Genomic DNA, 19,508 nt, shown 5'->3' with positions numbered 1-19,508 from the left:
AAGAGCTGGAGAGAGCCTGCAAAGGATTTGAAAGCTGGTTGAGTAAGTCCCTGGTTGAGCTAGTTCCAGCCCTGAATGACTGCCTTCCATCTTCTACCTATTATCTTTGCGGAATATTCACCTTGCTTTTGGCATTGTGTTTATCTGATTCCTTCAGGCAAAATAAGATTACTGACCTCATCACTTGACGCTTTGTTTTATTCTCAATAGACAGCAGTTTGATAAAACTCATACAAAGGATCAGCAATGAAGTTGGCACTGGGGGAATTTTATTTTTTGTTACTTTTTTATTATCCTTTTATTTCTTTGGTGAAACAGTTTTTTTAGTAAGTTATGGGATATGAGTGAAAATTGAAAGCTCGGTGAAACAGTGATGAATCAGTGCAGCTATTTCCTCAGAAAGAGGAGAGGGAAAACGTGCAGCTATTTCCCTTACTGTATACATTAATCTGGTGTTGAAACTTGTGTCTTTGAAAAGGAGAAATACTGATTACTTTATACGTACAGCAGGGTCTTGCTTTTCAAGTTGAGAGTTTACATATTGTCTGGGAAGCAAGACTTATAGGTACAGCATAAAATGATTAATAGAATTAGATGAATTGTGGATGGAAGAGTTGAAACAATTAGACTACAACAATGCTTCTTTATTCTCTTCTCATGCTTACACTACCGAGCTACTCATATACAAGCATACTAAAAACACAGCTTATTTGGAAGTATTGCCATGGTAAATCAAATCCAGATTTCCTGTTTCTGTAAGTGTCCAGATTGGTTGGTTCAGAAAGATGCATGAGGAAGCAAAAGCAACTGTGTGATGATCTTTACCCATGCAATCTCTTCCTTATACCACTTAGCCCAGAATTGCCTTAGATACTCCATAATATCCTTGTGAGTATGTTAAATGAGTTATTACCAGCAGTACCTATGAGTTGGGTTTTGAGCATAGGCCTAAGCCCGTACTTTAACCCAAATGTGCTTCACATTAACACAGTGTGACAAGTTCCAAGTTCAGATATGGGCATCAGGGCTGAGAAACAAACATGCATCCTTGCTAGTCTTTGGTATAGAGTCAAAAAACAGCTTCCAGAATTTTTCTGTCACTTCATCAATCTGTTCTCACAGCAGCATCCATCCTTGACGGTGACAGAGAAATCGGTCAAAGGATTTTGCTAGGGGAGTCCAAATATCACAGGAGGGATTTGCTGGCATGCTGACACATCTCAGTCTGCCTTTGGCTGTCTGGACAGGAATCTCATATGATGGCATCATATGGCCAGCTCACAGAGGAAAAGCAGAAATCAATGTTAATCCCATTGCGTCACCATTTAGTATAACAGCATGACATAAAATCTTGTTAATAAGCCACATGAAGCTACTGAAGCCAGCCAGAACTGTCAGGGTTAAATAACATTGATAAATAGAATGCTAATACCTGCCTTCTCAGGAAATGCTTCATTTGCTATGTTTCCTCAGTAAGATTCCATCACGTTTGCATAGATTCCTATCCTATGTTTGCCCATTTCTCAGACTTCTGTGCCAACACCGTAAACCTAGCTTGCGAAGCTGATGGCAACTAAAAGGGAGGGAGAATTTTTCAGCTGTAATTCTATGCAAACATCTTCAATGTTACTGGCCACATCAGAAACAAGGCCATATGAACCCTCAGATTTGGAGGTTTTTATGGCTGTTCAAAATTGTAGTTGGTCAAGCCTCTTTATTTTTTTTCTTGTATTTAAATATTAGCTTCCACCTTTAGCATTGGCACTCTGACCTCAACCCTGCTGCTTGCTGTTTATTTCCATTTGCTGTGCTCTTTCCTTTCCTCAAATATTATAAACTGGGGCATTCACTGAATGCATTTGAATTAGATTTCAATGCGTAATGATTTAAAGTCAGGAAAATTCTTTTATAAACTAGTAGTCCTTTTTTTTTTCTGAGAAATGTCACATAAATGGGCAGGAACAGTTTTGCTAAATATCAGAGGAATTTCCTGATTCAGGTTAAGGATAAAAGTCTACCTACAATGTATATGAACAAAAAGTACATAAAAGCAAAAGTAGGGGTTATTTTCAGATTATTTTTTTCCACAAAATTGTGGATTACTAAAGTACAATGAATAAGTATCGCTTCCATGATGTAAAACTCATCACTAACACGGAAGACATCCAAAGTGCTGAAAGTGGATACCAGTGGTGCAAGGACTTCAAGACAGCAGTGGTGGAGACTTCAATGATTGAGGAGTGGGAACTGAATGACAAGGTAGGTCAGAAAAAGAAGTGATGTGCCATAGAAAGAGAAAAGACCATGGGTACAAATACATTCCTGGGTGAGCTCATTGTGTTAATCTTGTAACTGATGCGATTTCAGTATAAATTATTCTCTTAACAGAAAAATTCAGATTGGCTTTTGTACGTTTACCACATACAAAGACCTGGTAGATGCAAATGCTTACTGGTGTCCCTGCAGCATCATAACCATGTCCAGGGCTATCTCATTTCTTAGGTTTTAGTACCAACTGCAAGTGAAAGATAAAAAATGCCCATAAGGTTCATGATGAATAGCATGGAGCCAGTTTGAAATCACTGCTAGCTTCTGTAGGCAGTCTTGTGATGCTGTGTTTATTCTCTTCAGAGCAGAACAAAAGATGAGCTCTCTACACTGTATCTTCATTAGTGCACAGATATTTCTATATGTATGTATGTATATATTTTCCTTTTCAGGAACCAGACACAGTGAAATCCTCACTCAGCGCCCCAAAGCAAGTACTTAAAATCTTAAAATCTGCCAAAGTTAATACAGCTTCTCAAATATTCCACCGTACATGTTTATTTAGTAGTTTTTCTATGTCGCTGGCAAAAGGTCACCGTGTTACTGAGCAGACGATGTTTAAAGTGTTTAGGAATAAAAAAACCAAAACCAAACCCAGAAGTCTCAGTATCCCAGTTCTGGTTTTGGCCAGCTCTTCAGAGCTATAGTCCTCTCTTCACACAGAAGGCTTTGGGGGTGCCTGTTGTCAGCCTTGGGAGCCTAACAACCAGCTCAGGCAAAGGCCAAAAAGCTTCCAGCCCAGCAAATGGCTAAACTGTGCTACAAGACAATTACAGGGATTTTCCTCCTCCTGTTCTTATCAATCACATTTCTCACTGATAGATTTCCTGTGATAGCCTGGTAACAGGAAGATAAAAATGGGAGATTTTTTGCTAGAAGTAAGTTATAGTTTAAAAGTAAAATGGGGAAAGGCAAAAGATACCAGAGAGGAAGATCTGTAACTGACAACTGTGGAAGTTAAAGTTCCTAAGAGTTAGGAAAAAACCCAGTTAATTAGTTGGAAAAGGAGGAGTAAAGTTCCAGTTTTATCCACTTAATCAATTTCCACTGGTCTCCCAGGAGATTAAGTATTAAAATTAGGGGAAAAGAAAAAAAGATATCTATCAGCAACTTCATCTAGACAATTTTGACCTGGATGTGGACAGAAAAAAAATCCATGGTAAGGTGGAGACAGTCTTGTAAGAAAATACATACAAAAATTACATTAGATATCTTTTGAAAATGGCAAGCTTAATGCAAGCGTATATTTCTCCTCTAACAGCTCCATAAATTACATTGCAGGGACTGACTCTGCTCCTCTTCTGCTCACCTGGAACATCAGGAGTGGAACAACAATAGTGTACAGCTACTTCCCTCCCTTCCTCTTTTCCTTCCCTCCCTTCCTCCTTTCCTTCCCTCCCTTCCTTTCTCTCTCCCTCCCTCCCTTCACTCCTTCCCTCCCTCCCTCTCTCTATTCTATCCCTTCCTCCCTTGTCAATATAACCATATGTACACACATATACATAAATAAATACATATACATACCAGTTCAGCTGGTGATGATTGAATCGCGGGGAGCAGTGGACTTCAGCCCAAGTGCCATGTTTCAGTAAGGCTGTGATGGAATGACGAATTATCCCTCCTCTCACTTCCCACTGTAGCCAGGGAACAGGAGTTGTCGTCGGTACGACCCATGCCTCCCCACCCTCCGTAACCTCCTAAGAGTCCCTGGAAAGCAAAGACCTGAGGGAAATTCCCAAGATCATGAAGCAGCCCAGAGGATGTGTGGGGAAGGATACGCCACCACCACACCCACAGTTCAAGAAACAAATCAGAAACCAAATACAATTCTGGAAATGGAAAAACATAGGCCTTCTTTTAGCACATTGCAGGACATGACATGCACACCTACCAAGCCTGCTTAAAAATACTGCAGGAAGTCAGATTTTCAGCTATGCAGCACTTTGCCTGAGGGCAATGACAGGGATAAAAACATGGCTCCTTTCCTTCCTTTCTTCCCAAAACAGGCCTGATCTCAAAGAATTGAACTAACTTATGAAGGAAATCCTAGGTTACAAGATAGTCTTTATTTTAAGGGACTATTTCAGCTTAGCCCATTTCTCATCAAAACCATGGCTTTGCAAGAATTTATGTCCAACTTCTGCAACAGAAGTATTTTCATGAAAAGAAACTCATGTTCCTTTAAAAAACCCATTGCCATGCTGTCCTGTGTGTTTTGTAGCATCACTCCTCATTGTTTCTGTCTGCTAAGCCTGGATAAATAATTTATCCAGAAATAAAAATGAGAAATGACCCCTCACCTCTGCTGCCAAATTAGACAGCCCTTCCTGTGATTCTTGGAAATTTACCTTTATGGTTCTTTTAGGGAACCACAGTACTCTTAGGGACATCTTTAATATGGCCATATCATTTTTTCATTGCAACACAGAATCCTTACTAAAACCCAGCAATGCTATTTAGAACATTATGCAAAGGAAGACACATCAAAATACCTTGAACGAAGCCTTGAAACTCACAGTACTGCTCAGTCCTTGTTTTGGTGATATTTTTGAGTCTTTTTTCTGTAACTGGTGTGCTGCTGAAAGAGAAAGGTAAGATACAAAGACAATAGTTAGTAAGATCCTACCAGCACTCACCAGTTCTGACAGTTTACTGTGATTTTGATGTTACATTTTTGGCCTGTCATTCTACCAACAGCCATCGGTCTTTACCTTCTGTGCTTCAGCTTCCTAATACACCATGTCCATGCCACTGTTCTCTTTGAGCAGAGCTGTTCATGTTTAGTGTTGTGGAAACAAAAGTCGGAATCATCCAGTCTGCCTGAAAGAGTGAAAAGCCATGTTTTTAAATAAGGCGAAATCCTGTGCCTGTTACGGTACTGCAGTTAAGGAGAGGAATTCTTTTGAGAGCTATTTTTGCTGTTCCCGTGAATCTGAAGCAGCGGTGGTGTTTTGCTGACTTCTGTCATGTAATTTCAATATGCAACCACCTCTCCAAGTTGAATAATTTGGAATCCACGCACGCTTTGCAGTTTCAAGATAATTTGATCTGAATAGCAGTTTCATGTAAATGTTTTGGCAGTAACAAAAGTATCCTTTTTGACTGAAACACCAGACTGAAACACCAATAGCTATTTTACATGACGGCAATGAAAAAGGGTGATAGGCAGGATAAAAATCATTAATTCCTCTCTCTGAAACTGATATTTTCTCACTGAAAGGTTTGAAAGCAAATCTGCTTTCAACAGGTTATTTCTGTATTAACGTGATACCATCAACATCTGTGCAGGTACCTCTCTTCTGTGGGCAGGCGCTGTTCAGCGGAGCTTGCAGGGACACAGCTCTTGCTTGCTTCACCCCACAGCTGTGGGGTAAAATGGGATACAGTGTTCGAAGTGTTAAGTAAGGGGAGGAGGTGAATGAAGAATGATAACAAAAGCAATAAGGAAATTTCTCAAGTGATTTGAGAAGGTTGTCTGGTGCAGGCTGGATGTTTGATTATGTATGCACTGGATACCCACTTCTCTCCACTTGAATAATACATGGGAACCGAGAACTGTTTACTTTAAAATATCAAAATGAGAAATGACCATGTTCTGAAAATAAAATCTGGGAGTTTCAACTCTGTCACCTCTAGGAAAGCCCAGTGGGAGGGATAGGATTGCTATAACTAGGGGAGGCCTCCTTTTCCTTATTTGTTATCATTTAACAAAATCTGAAGGCATCTTCCTTTGCAGAAAGCAGGAAGTAATTCCTATGCAGCTCCAGGGCCACGCAGAGGTTATGGTGCCCATTTCGCTTGCGGTGTGAAACAACTGAGGGCTTCAGGATCGTATTGGGGCTGTACTGAGTCACCAAACACGGGATGAGAAAAAATGAAAGAACACAAGTACACGTATAGTGGAGTGTTTCTGACTTAGTAACACATGAAAATATAGTGCTCTTTAGCTGCCTTCTCCCTTCACAGTTCTCAAATACAACTGGCTGTGTTTCACTACTGGGGTGATTTCTTAAGGTTACATTTTGGGGAGCACATGATCAGCAGACAAAAAATTCTAGCCCAAATGTTCCTGTTAATTTGTGATCAATTTCTGTAACCTAATCATTGTGAATCAGTGTTGTATTTTCAGCTCTGAGCCTGCTTGGAATTAGTCACCCGATGTGTTATGGCAAATACTCGAGTGTCCTATTGAGAAGGACTAGTATATGTGTTGTCTACATCCTAACAAACGCAACCATACTTCTGCATGTCACTGAAAAATAAAAAGGATTGTCACACATGGCATATATATAAAACAATGTAAAGATGTCTGCATCTGGGAGACAGACTTTAGCTGCCACTTGAGTCCTGGGATGAGGCAGCCCAAGCAGTGTCAGGAGCTGAGAGGTCCTTGCCTTATATAGAGTGAAATGTGGTGTCACTGACTTCAGTAGCAAAATTCTTAATGACTTTTGTGTTCTGCCCAAGATTCATTGTTATTCCCCATATATAGAAGCAAGTATTCTACCAGAACAAGCATGATTTTTGCTAATCACGGAATATGTAATCACTTAGGTGATTTGTAACAAGATTTATGAAATGTGCATCTCTGATTTCTTTTGCACAGATCTTCTTCGTTGTCTGTCCAATGCTGCTTGTTATGTAAACTCTGAGGACTGTTAAATATTGCTTGATTAACTTGTATGCAATATTATGAATAGTGTGTGTGGAAAGGACTTAGGAATAGATCTGGCTACAGTGCTACAGCAAATCTCCCAGAGTAATACAATTCACTAGGTTTGAATTGATGTGTAAATATGCATTTCTTTACATGTTAGCTTACCTTAATCAATTTGTTCTTCCAGATTAACACCTTCAACTCCTCCTGCGAGGTTTTGTTCTTAGAGCCTCCTCCATTTTCTCCCTGTTTATATAAAAGAAACATCCAGCATATCAAATGGCTAGCAGTGCTCTTTTTGCTTTATCAAGTATAAACTCAGCTAGAGCTCTCAACTAAATACCCTGCTTGTTTCAGTGCCATTATCATTAGACCTGGCGCTTTGCAGGGATCCTGTCTCCCATTTGCAGGTTTGTGAGAGCCTGTCCATGGCAAGTTAGCTCCAGATGTGTGGTCGTAGCATTCCCAGCAGTGTGTGAGAGCTGGGACACCCAGCCAAAGCCTCCAACACCCCTGAGCCCCACCTGTAGCCAGCCTTCTAATGGGCTTTTCACAGTCACCTGTGCTTTAAGGGAGCTTGATCCATGACAGGGGCCATCCTGCTGGGGATTCACAGGAGGGACAGGCTCATCCCTGCACTTGGGGAATACTGAGCAAGAATTGAAATGATTGAAAAAACAGAACTTTCCAAAGCCCATTTCTATTGTGGGGGTTTTTTTGTTTGATTTTTTTGTTTGTTTCTTCCCTTTGGCTTACCTCATTCTGGGTTGATACTTACAATGTAATCCTTTTTTGATCTGTGCTTTTAATACAGCTGTCAGAGCCAACCGAGGAAGATGTTAAGAAATCTTCTCTCCCATTGCTGCACTACCAAGGATGTTCCACTGAAAACACGGTCCTTTTGATTTTAGTTATTTGGGAACTCTTCTTGTGGAGCTTGTATCTCAGCAGAAAACCTAACAATCTGTTTGTGCTTACTGGGAAAAATATATTGTCGCCTTGCCAACATTGGTGAGTTAGGGAATAATGAGTGAGAACAGATGAAATATTTTGATATAAATAGTCTGTTTTCATGTGCTGTGATTGTCGCTAATAAGGCAAAGACGTGTGGTTTGTGGTTCAGGGACAGGATGAGGAAACAGGACATCTGGGTTCCTTTCCCAGCTTTCCCGCAGCTTGAAGAAGTCATCAAGCCTCTTTGTACCCCATCAGTTGGAAGTGGATAATAACGCTTTGGGGACTAATTCTTTAATGCTGTAGTTTTCAGATGTTCAGAAGGGAACAGCAATACAAGTGTGTGATTTTTACGTACTGGAAATGGGTGCAGCTAAAACTTTAAACCTAGATACCTAGAAAGTTTGTAAATTAATTTATCCTAGCTTGACTTTAGGAATCTGGCCCACCTGCGATTTCATAGCAATGACAGAAAGACAAAAGGAAAATTAAAAACCAGTAGAGAAGGTTTGAACAAAATCCTGTCTGAATGTCTGAGATCTTAAGTTTTCTGTGACAAGTTTTTTGGCCTTTACACCCAAGTAACTTGACAGCCATGTTTATGAACATCTAAAGTTGAGTAACAGTGGGAGTGCTACTACCTAACAGGGAGATGGCAATGATTTTCTTAAAGACTGTAATGTGTTCATTTTTTCAAAGCCTATAAACTACTTGGGTCTTAACTCACAAGGCTTGGTAGGATTTAGAAAGGATATACAGCAGCCATCTACAAAGGGAAGTGTTTCTCCTAGCCTGTGTGCATTTTGTTCACTGCAAATCACTAGTAAATCACTAAACCATAGATTAAAAGCATGTAATTAATATGAAAGTAATTAAATCCAAGATTCATTCTACCTAGGAGAAAATAAGCACACTTGGCATGTAAGTCAAAGTGCAAAAGAAATATTTTTTGTTTTGGTTTGTTTTTTTTAGTGTGCATGTGCTATCAGAGTTATCAAAAGCAGAATTGCTGCTTTGGCTTAGGAAGAAATAAAACCTGTGCTAGGGATTTGAAAGCCTTGAGTTTAAATCATGAGAACAGTTCTGGGATGAGCATTATATTATTTTAGGGATTCCAGCACTTAGTTGAAACAATTTTAGTAGTAAAACCAATAGTCTGTAATGCAATAATAATTTCTTACCTGCTGAAGGATGCTGGGTGTTAGATGGCTGTATCTACATTAGAAAGCTAAACAGCCAAATGGGAGCAGAGCTGAAGTCAGAAACAAGGACCCCACATCCATATTGTATACGTGGCTATGTTTTTCAGTCTGGTCCCATGTGCCGTCTGGCTGGAGCACAGGAATTGTCCTCCTGGACAGGAATTGACCTCCAACACTGGTTTCACCCACAAGTCTGGTTCATATGCTCTGAGCTGTGGTGAGACAATCAGATTTGCTTCAGACCAGCACTTCTGATCTGAACTAAAATGCCAACCACTCCTCACCCTATTTGTACCCTTATCACTGAATAAGGGCAGTACCAGGGCTTGATTTGCACACAGAATCTAGCTGGCCAGGCAAGACTGGACACAAATCTCCCCTTGCTTTCATCAAAATGCAGGCAAGGCTTTGCTCTAAATCACTGCAGTTGACAGTGGTAAAAGCAGCAGTTGAAATACTTACCATGTGTAATTTCAGACCTTTTTGAAAGAGGTTTATGGCTACATGTAAGAGAAATCGGCTTCAGTTTGTTGATTTTATCTCATTTGAGAACATTCTTAAGAACTCTTTAGTCCACTGCAATATTGGCACAGGAGGCACAATTTTAAATAGAGAGAATCAGAGAATTAGATCTTTATCACTCTAAGCTAATACCATGTTTTCTGTGATACTGAGGGAAAAATGAATCTCCTGATGCGCAGGAAACACTTCAGGAATCTGCAGCGAGTAATTTATTTCCTAATTGACTTGTACATTAAAGCAGAGAATACAAGCCTGTGGTTAACTAAGCCCTTCCCCTCTCCTATTCCCAGTCCTTGCTTTCACCAGGAAAAACGTGGGCACATGGCCTGTCAGGAAATCTTTAGCACATCCTGTTGGGGTCCCCAATAATGAGATTTAGGGAACAGCATCCCAGGGCTCCCAGTGGAGGTGGAGCAGTTTGTATTCAGAGCGGTAGAAAGTTATGTCAGAGCGGGTGAAAACTGGTGAGCTGCCAGCTGAGGTCCCTCATCCACCTCCAGAGTGTGCTCAGGGATACAGGGAATAGTACCAGGAGGCTCATCGTCTTTTCCATGAAAATTGCATTCATCATAATGACTCACATCATCATGTCTTTAACATGTCAGTAACTTCCCTGAAAAGACACAAACCAACACACACGCCTACCTCTCTAGCTGAATATCTGTCTATGTAAAGTCACGTAAATAATTTTTTTATATTTATGTGGTGAGACAAAGCAGCCTGAACAACCAAAAGATTTAGCAACAAAAATTCCTTTTCCTACGGCATAAATCCCACTAGTAGTAATTTCATCTGGAAATGGAAAGCATTACATTATTTGCGCACAAAGGCCAAATTTCCCTGGTTGCCAGTTAGACCCGAACTCATACAAACGCAGCAGGAGAAACCTAAAATGATTTTGTTTCCTAGTGGCACTAATTCCATTGCTGGAGAAAATGTAATTATATTTATATTGACATTATAATAACAACTTTACAGGCCAGACTCCATTCTGTCTGTTAGGCCAGATATAAATGAAGCACCAGTGGAAACCTAAGGAATTTCTGTTCCTCAGTGACGGTGTGTCTGGCCCAGCTAGTATATTCAGCAGTAAGAGGAAAGTCTGTTCTGTGAAAAAGATAGTTAAGATTTAATTTTGCCTTACATACAAAACCTCTCCATTGTGTATTGATCACAGCATCCTCAAACAAACTCCATGTGGACTGTGCGATACGCAGAGTAGGCTTTTGTCCTATACAGCTGTAAAACTTGGATTCTCAGCGTAAAGCCTTGTAGCAGTTATATGTGTATACATGTACGTACTACAATGTGGGTTTAAGAGAGGAGCAGGGTATTCATCAAGATAATATTGACAAGGTCCAAGTTTTCAGTTGTAATATGTTAGTGAAAACAGCCATTTTTTCATAACAGACCTTGTTACTTTCTCCAACACAGCCCTTTTCATACTCAGCCAACTTGCCACTCCGTATCCATGCTGTTGGGGATAATCAGCAAAACCTCAGCAGAGATGTGCCTCTCAGGTGCCATGAGCAGTCGGTGCATGTTACCATGCTACATGTGTTAGCATTTGTAAAGAACCACAACAAATACATACGTATTTGAATGGAAACTTGTAACATACTGTAAGAATTTCGCATGAGGTTTTTATTAACTTTGTTGTATGACAGAACTAATCTTCCTTGTATTATGTATGTGCTCAGTGCACATTATTACTATGAGAAAATGGCAAAGAAAGACGTGAGCAAGGTTTGTAAAGCTGTGGTGGGGAGTGGGGCCGCTAGCCCCCCGTTACAGGCTGACCTTGCATTTCAGGGAAGCAGAACCAAACACGCATTTCAGTTACAGTGATGAATTTTTCAGCACAGAGCTGATAAATGATCATGGCAGACTGAGCACCCTGGAGACGCCTTGCTGTTGTGAACTGTAATTGCCTGCTGGCTGGCTGAGCCTGCCAGGATCACCTGCATACTGGAGCCTGGCACCCTTTGACTTGTGGTTTTGCTTGCTTATTTATCAATCTCAGTTGCCCCCTATTAAAAGAGCAGCCCTTCAGGAAAATAGAAGTTTTTTCCTGAAATTTAAGGAGGTGGGAATTGCAGTCATTCACTGCTGATACAGTCATTTCATACATAGCGGCATTTTTAGGTATTTATCCTGGCTATATTAATTAAATATGTTATGGTACATGTACCAGCCTATCCTATTGCTTTCTCAAGGGACTTTATCAGTGTGAGATATTGCTAGTTATAAAATCAAGATGATACAAGTATTCATTACTTCTATTCCACGAATGGTGCCACTGCCTGCAAGAGAAGCAGTACCAAGGGAGGGTGTTTAAATGCAGGGCTGAAGGGTTTCTTTTTCCTTATATAATTCATAAAGAAAACAAGTCTAGAGAGGAAATTATTTGCAAGCTGAAACTGAACTAAATTACACAATTAGAAGATAGAACTAAACAACTTATAATTTTCAAAACTGAAGACTTTGGCTGAGAAGAATATTCCAAGACAATCAGAACACGTCAGTTTAACAGGTTAAGAAAACCCCACCAAACACACACAAATAACTTCTTTTATGGGTCAACTAAACTTAAATTTCTTTGGCTTTTTCATCCATACTCACACAACAAGACAAAACTCACCGTTATGGCATCTGTCATTAGCATACCAGCAGATGGACTAGTTAGTCACTGCCCCAGCTAACCATTATGTGCATTGTAGATTCATTTTTCCTAATTTAACCATATAAAAGAGAGGCACCTGCTCTGACCTGCCATTCCATCTCCCTCTGCTTTCAGTGGGGACAGAGAGGAAAAGGAAGAGAAATCTGGGCTGAGGGTGGAATCACTCCTCCAACAACCATGGGGAGGAAAGTGCTGGTGTATTTGAAACTCAGTTTTCCCTGTTAACCTGAATTTTTATCCCTCCCTATACCACACAGAGGAGTTTGGAAGGTGAGTGTGGGACTTTCAGATATGAGGGCAGAAAGAGGCACATAGGAGCCATTAACAGACTGCACATTTCCGCATCTTCCGCAGCTGGACATAGCTGAGACAGTTTGTTGGTGTTCACAGTCCAAGCCTGGAGCACAAATTTGGCTGAGCTTGTTCTTTCCATTTTCGTCAGTATTAAAAATATGTCCTGTGCATGGTACTTCTCCTGGCATTCACCACAGAAAGGCCTTTGCAGGCAGGGGCCAACACCGTCACGTCTTTATAAATGCTTCATAGAAGCCTACAGATTTCACAAGCTTACATTGGCTTCAGCAGGAAGAATTTTATGTGCTTTACCAATGTTACCTGAGGAAATATAGCTCCCAAATGGTGATTATTTTGTTCTTTCCAAAATACAGCTATAATATTATGGGTGGAGGGGAATGTATGTTGGCACTGGGCCAGAGTTTCTTAAAGGACACTTGAACCATTTTAGATAAGGAGCTTTCCCAGCTTGTTAGTTCTTAACTGTAAGTTTGGCTTTTCCTGAACTTTTAAAACTTGATTGATTAAAATTTGATCTAAAAGTAAATTTTAAAAATATTAGATTAAATGCCTCTTCCTTGATTTACCACCACAGTGTCTTCTCTGCAGTCAGCTTGTATGCACAATGCGAAAGTGATTTTTGAATGTTAACTGGTTTATAATCTTGGAAAAAAAATTCAAGAGGGTTGTGCAAATATTGTAGAAAACCTCAGGATAAACACATATGCAAAGTAAATATAAATATTTGGGAAGAATAGCAAAAACCCTTTGCTTATGTACAGGAACTCCCAGAGTACTAACAGTAGTCCATCATCTTCTGAAGTCCTAGGGTACCTGTGTGTTCCTATAAATAACCATTTTGTTCAGTTCTTGGTGCTTTAGAGATGCCTGAATTGGTTAGTGAGAAAGACAGCAGTGATAACAATCCCTTATAGTTCCTTTTTTCTCCCTTTTTCTAAAGGGCAATGATACCACCAAGTGTATAATTCTGAAATCAACAGAATTAAATTGCCACAAACCCACTGCTATTGAAATCACATTTACTTGCTATTTTTTTGTTTTGGTTGGTTTTTACCTGGAAAGGTTTAGGAAGTCAATTTTTAATATATAATGCATGCAGTTGATAACAGATGTAATAGGAACATGACTGAATTTATAACTACTAAAAACGTACCAATGGCAGGAATAACTCTCTAAGAATAAACATGATGGCACTGGCAAAGCTCTAAACTTACTGCATGAAATCTAATAGGAAGCCAGTATATGAAAGTACTGAAGTTTAATATTATGGGTGAGCTCTGTCTAGGTTCGTTTGGAATTACATTTATCTGCTTCCAGATTTAACTAGTTCCATAATATGAAAAAATAACAACATGCGAGTTAGAAATGCATGTATCAATTTGAATAGAATAGCAGGTAATGTAAACTTTACATTCTAATCATGAAATCAAGCCACTTGGAAAAAAAAATATTTTGTGGGCTACTTGAAAACATTTTTCCCCATTTTTTTACTCCTTACTGGAGCTATTTATTACCAACGCTGTAGCAATACTTCAGTGCAAGGGAGAGCATTTTTGTAGGGATCCTGCCCTGTCCAGAGTACTAGAAATGTCACAGCAGTGTGCCTGAAAGAGTCCCACTTCCGTTTCTGGAGGAGGTTTCAATCAACATCTGTGCATTTGGATGATCATCTAAATTAAACTGAATATGGCAGAGACTTCCTTTAGCAGTTTGCCTGTCGCTAAAGGAAATGAGAGTGTAATTTTATAAGTCCAATTACAGGATGACTGTTTCGCAGCCAAATATCAGGTCACATGCAAAGTAAAAGACAAATTAGATGTATGTCTCTATAGATTGTTTTTGTCTATTACACCTCAGTACTTCAGAACTGTACTGTATCGTATATAAAGCCTTGTTCCTGAACTAGAGCATCCATAGTCCATTTATATGACACACCACAGACATGAAGGAAAAAGCAGATATTTTTTCTAAAGCCCATGAATTCTAAAATAGTCATAATCTGAAGCACAAACTGTGGTTTTATTTACTTTTTTTTTTTCCCCATATTATCTGGTGTGCCATCTCACTCATTCAAGTACTGCTACATCACTAGGACATAAACCTTATGATTAAACATGAAAAAATGAATTAGTGTATATAGATGCTTCAGGCTCTTAGCTGGGATGGATCATTCCTTCCTTCTTCCTGAGCAGCGACTTCTCTACAAGGATTTGCTGGGACAAGAACTCATCTTCTCTCAGATCTCTATCACCATCATGCACTTTGTCAGCTACTTACCTCCTCTAAGCTACTATAGGAATATTGAATACCACACATGAAGTGTTTATTGGGATGTTCTTGTGTAAATATACAGGTTTGATATAGTAGGCTGTTAGAAAAGCAAACAGGAAAAATGGAGAATGGCTGCATATAAGCCATCTCACAGCAAACTCACAATATAAAACCTGAGCTGTTCCCAGAATTCCTATGTTTTGACCTCAGCTACCTTAGAAAATTGCTTTGCCAAGACTGAGGGCCAGACAACCAAAAGGCTTGTCACATCTAACCGTCCAGCCTACCCCGGTAGGACACTGCAGAATCAAACTCCGAGTTTTGTCTCTCACTGCTCAGTGCTACGTGTGATCTCTGTGCCTCTGTAAGTGTGCGGAGCAGGCGTGTAAGACATTAAAAGAGTAACATTGTGGTCACTTTGCACAAGTGGACATGACTAGAATAACGCTAAAGGCCAGGGGGATTAGGTCTTTTGAGTATAAATGTTGAGCAAAAAAATTAATTTATGTTTGTTTGAAAGAGCTCAGTGAGGCATAAAGATGTTCAGGAATGTTTAATCCTAAAGGGAGTGAGATTTATCAAAGCAATTTGAAAGGATAATACACTCATTTCTGCTTCTGCAAGCAAAGAAAAGCCAACTGAGTCCAAAGCATTAACACTTTGAAGCTATTTCTCATGTTGCCATCATATAAGCTATTATTCATGCTGCTATTGTTACCTCAAGTTTGATGTCTCAGTGAAAGGCAAATCTGTTTCTGATAAGCAATTATTAACTTGCGATAAGCATTAGGTTTACATTTAAAGATCAAAGCAAACATATATAAACCATTCTGAGTACATACCTATTGCTCTGCTTTATGTCCTTGCTCTTGGTTTTACAACCCGTCATCACTGTGTTTCCCTCTTACCTTCTTAGTGAGTCCAGGAGCAACTGGAATCTATATTGAAAAGAAAATGCAGTTAATTCATAAAGTGTAAATATGTAATGGACAAAAAACTTCAGGCAGAGATCATCTCAGTTAGTATGGACCGGAGGAACTAGAAGATCTGTTACTATCAAACTCATTAGATACAATGAATCACTTTCCTAATTGTGTTGTTTTTCTCCCCTCTGAAAGTACCTGTCACTCAAATGATCAAACCTTTAATAACACACACTTACTTAAACAAAATTCCCATTTATCTGACAAATCCCAACACTAGAGCTCCCCAAACCTAAAATTGCTATTTATTGTGCCATGAGCAGGTGGAAGGTTGGCAATTTTCTTCATTTCAGGGAAAGGATCATTACTGTGATAGATTCCCTCTGCTCTTTCCAGAAGTGAACCTGCTATATCTATACCCAAGCAGTCTGCAGGTCCAAATCCTGAAGTGTTTACTCGCAACTGAACTCCATCTTGTGCAGTTTTTTATGCTTCAGTAAATCTGGCCTTTTGCTTCTGTTTGCCCTCTATTCACTCTAAACTTTCTGACTGGGTGAAAACGAATGCATTGTTTTGAAACCCTTACAGAAAAGTGTATTTTTCCAAGTATTTTATGAAGGATTTAAGAGTACAGATTTCAGGTCATGCTCTAAATAAAACTATTAAGAATTTGGTTTGAATAAAACTCCCTATATCTTCACTATAAGAATAAAAGTATGATTCATTTCTTAGGACAGACTGCTACATACGACTTCTGTACAGTAATTTTAACAGGTTATGAGCTGTTCATCTCTACTTACATGTAACAGGTTCTTCTGACGTTGTATGTTTTTATGTATAAAAAAGCAATTTGATGGCAGATTTACAGTCATTTTGCAAAATGGTATTAAATGTAGCTGTATATGAAGTATCTGAGCCTATTCCAGTAAACTATTGGGGAAAAAAAGAAAAGAGGACACCTGGCAACTTCAAATCAAGTTCATCTCCCTAAATGCTTGAGAACCATGCAATCATTAGAGGAAGCAACCCCTTGCAAGATCACTGGCCGTGTGAGGGTTAGGTATTACGGTCGTATCAGACTATTACACATTCATATGAGACATCAAAGACTACTTCTAGCTACTCATCATTTCTACTCCTACAACACAGCTAAGCTGTGATACTGGAAATGCCTAAAGTTTCCTACTGATCTGTGTGCCCACTTCAGGAACAGTGTCACTCTGTATCACTAATTTACTAATAGGGTATGCTTGCTTTTGTGCTATACCATAACAAATTTAGGCAGGCTAAAAACTGTAGCTGTATCTGGATTTACAAAAGACTTACCTGTAAACCTTCCAGTTAGTTTCAATACACTCTTGCCAGCTCTCCTGGATGCTTGATATCTGGAGAAATCTCATCCTCTGAACTTTGAGTTTCCTTCAAATTGAATAAAAATTTTTTAATTGAAAATCAAAAGGTGAAAGTGTGGAGAATTATTTTTCATTTCAGAGCACCTGTAGAGTTTTAGGTTTAATTTCTCATGCAGGTAAATTAAATTAATTGTTATTTATATAGTCCAGAAGTTTCTTTTTGCATAGTCTGCAGTGCACCATTAGTTTTATGTGGTCTTAAACACTGGCTTAATACCAGTCTGTTTTGTTACAAATGGTTTCAGCTTCCCAGTAAACTAAGTGGCAGAGCAATCAAAACATATTGAATTAATTTAAAATACTAATATCCACAACTGGCTCTAAATCAAAAAGAATTACTCTAGACTTAGTGAGTTTTATTTCTGACAGTTCTTAAAATGTAGTAAAATATACTGCATATGTTCACTTACTTTAAAACAGCAAATCAACAACACAGGGATTGACAAAGTAATTTTTCTCCTCATATCCAGGACATTTCCTTATACAGGAGAAAATGCTCTTTTCCCTTCAATGAAAAAATAATCCTGTAAATGCACTTTTCATGTCCCAATGTGTAGCCACTTTGTTGAACTTTTTGATTCTGCAATTAGACAAATCAGGCTTCCTAGTGAAGATCTAAAGCTGCATGTACGACTTACCTTCAGTTCACTAGTGATGTGGGCAGTTAATGTCTTGGGACCAGATCCTCTAAACCTGTGCAGGAAAAGCTTCACCCGTAACAGCTTGCAAGAGCTCTGGAAATGGCAAAGAGCGGTGGAGCTGCACCATCCTCACATTGCCAGCCATGCCAGAAGTGTGCCAGTGCTGCTTGGCACTGGGTCGTCACGGTCCCATTTTGGTGACCTTACGTTGCAGAGATGGAGAACACTTCCAATGTAGCATCTACATTGCAATTATTTGGCCTAGGAGAGGCCACTGAGGAGTCAGGAGAGGTCAGTAACCTGCAAGCATTTCTGGTTTCAACCGTACTGGTTGCCTGAAGGCTGGCCAGCAAAACTCAGGCATTTCCCGCTGTGCCTTTCCACCCGTAATGCCTCCTGGATTTGACCCACAGGGAGGCTACTCCCACAACCTGTCCAAGAGTGCTAATGATTTAATGTTAATGTTAATGGCTGCCCAGGAAGGGTTGTGGAGACTGGGGCATACAAGGTTATTATTGTTTAAACACGTTCGTTTTGCCTTTCTTACCAGAAACATTAAATCAGAAGATGTTGCCTTACACAGAATACCCAAACTGACAGCTTTAGGATGTGCGAGAAAGACACAGTTAATTTAGGACAAAAGATAAGACATTTCCTTGGGGAAGCACTAATACCAGGCCTATTACTCCTCAAGTGTCATTTCAGATTACTGTACTACAGAGAAGGGGCTTCTAAATCTTTTTAATTGAAAAAGATTTGTCTTTTCCTCAATAAAATAAGTTCCTGCCTAGAGGTTAAACAGTTTTAAACTCATTTCTGAATTACATCCCATTTCTGGACAGTTTATCAAAAAAAGGAGGATGCAGCTTGTCTGTTGCCTTGTTAATTACATCAGACCAGAGAAAGGAGAAAAACATTTCCTCAGTGACACAAATGGAATAGTTACATAAAAAAGATGATCAGAAACAGAAAGCCCAGACATACCTAACTTGCTAAGATTCGCACAGACCCATCTACATGTGTGAATACATGTGCATACATGTTATAATTATGCATGCAAAGTGGAGGGATAATTATCCAAACTTGGTGGGTGAAACAACAGTTGAGAGAACAACTTTACTCTGCTTCTCTCTCCCTTTTTTCTGGCTGAAAGTTGGAAAAGCATCAAACCCACTGATTTTAATCCACATAAGGTTTTGATTCAGAAGCAGTGAAATGACCTCACAGAAAGGAAAAAATGCAAAAATCCTTTTACCTGCACGTTCTGAGTAGGAACACTCAAAAACTGTGAGCCGGACTGGCTCAGTCCTGACCCATCAAGGGAAGAATGGCACCTTGGAGCAGCCCCTGTTTGTCCCTAAACTAAGGAATGGGATTAGAAGCAAAGTCCTTGCTTTGACTGGTGTAGGTACTAACCTCAGGAGCCTCCTGGAAAGCATGGGTCCCTTCAGTATAGATGACATACTGGAAGATGTAAAAAGCATTAAACAGATATAGCTAATTACATATTAGATGTTCTTTTAGGTAAACTGGTGTCTTGTTATCTACTTACAGGTCTAAACACAAAGGCTTAGGTGCACTCTAATTTGTGGGGCAGCAT

The 19,508-nt window shown here is 39.4% G+C and overlaps 1 long non-coding RNA gene across 5 annotated transcripts; it reads right to left on the bottom strand.

The window, feature by feature from the left end:
• Positions 1-623: 623 nt before the first annotated feature.
• LOC115605650 lies at positions 624-18,434 on the bottom strand. 5 transcript variants are annotated; one of them, XR_003990678.1, is made up of 8 exons: positions 17,678-18,434; positions 17,182-17,274; positions 15,775-15,870; positions 7,151-9,353; positions 5,040-5,148; positions 4,821-4,906; positions 3,853-4,050; positions 624-1,277 (listed from the first exon to the last, which is right to left on the bottom strand). It is a non-coding gene; the product is annotated as an uncharacterized LOC115605650 (long non-coding RNA). The 5 variants fall into 5 exon arrangements; XR_003990679.1 differs by having other exon boundaries at positions 3,853-4,035; XR_003990677.1 differs by having other exon boundaries at positions 3,853-3,962.
• Between the last annotated feature and the right edge of the window lie 1,074 nt (positions 18,435-19,508).

Source organism: Strigops habroptila, chromosome 3, assembly GCF_004027225.2.
Source record: "Strigops habroptila isolate Jane chromosome 3, bStrHab1.2.pri, whole genome shotgun sequence".
NCBI lineage: Eukaryota > Metazoa > Chordata > Aves > Psittaciformes > Psittacidae > Strigops > Strigops habroptila.
The sequence above is the reverse complement of the archived record's forward strand: the minus strand, read 5'-3'. Positions and strand labels throughout refer to the sequence as shown.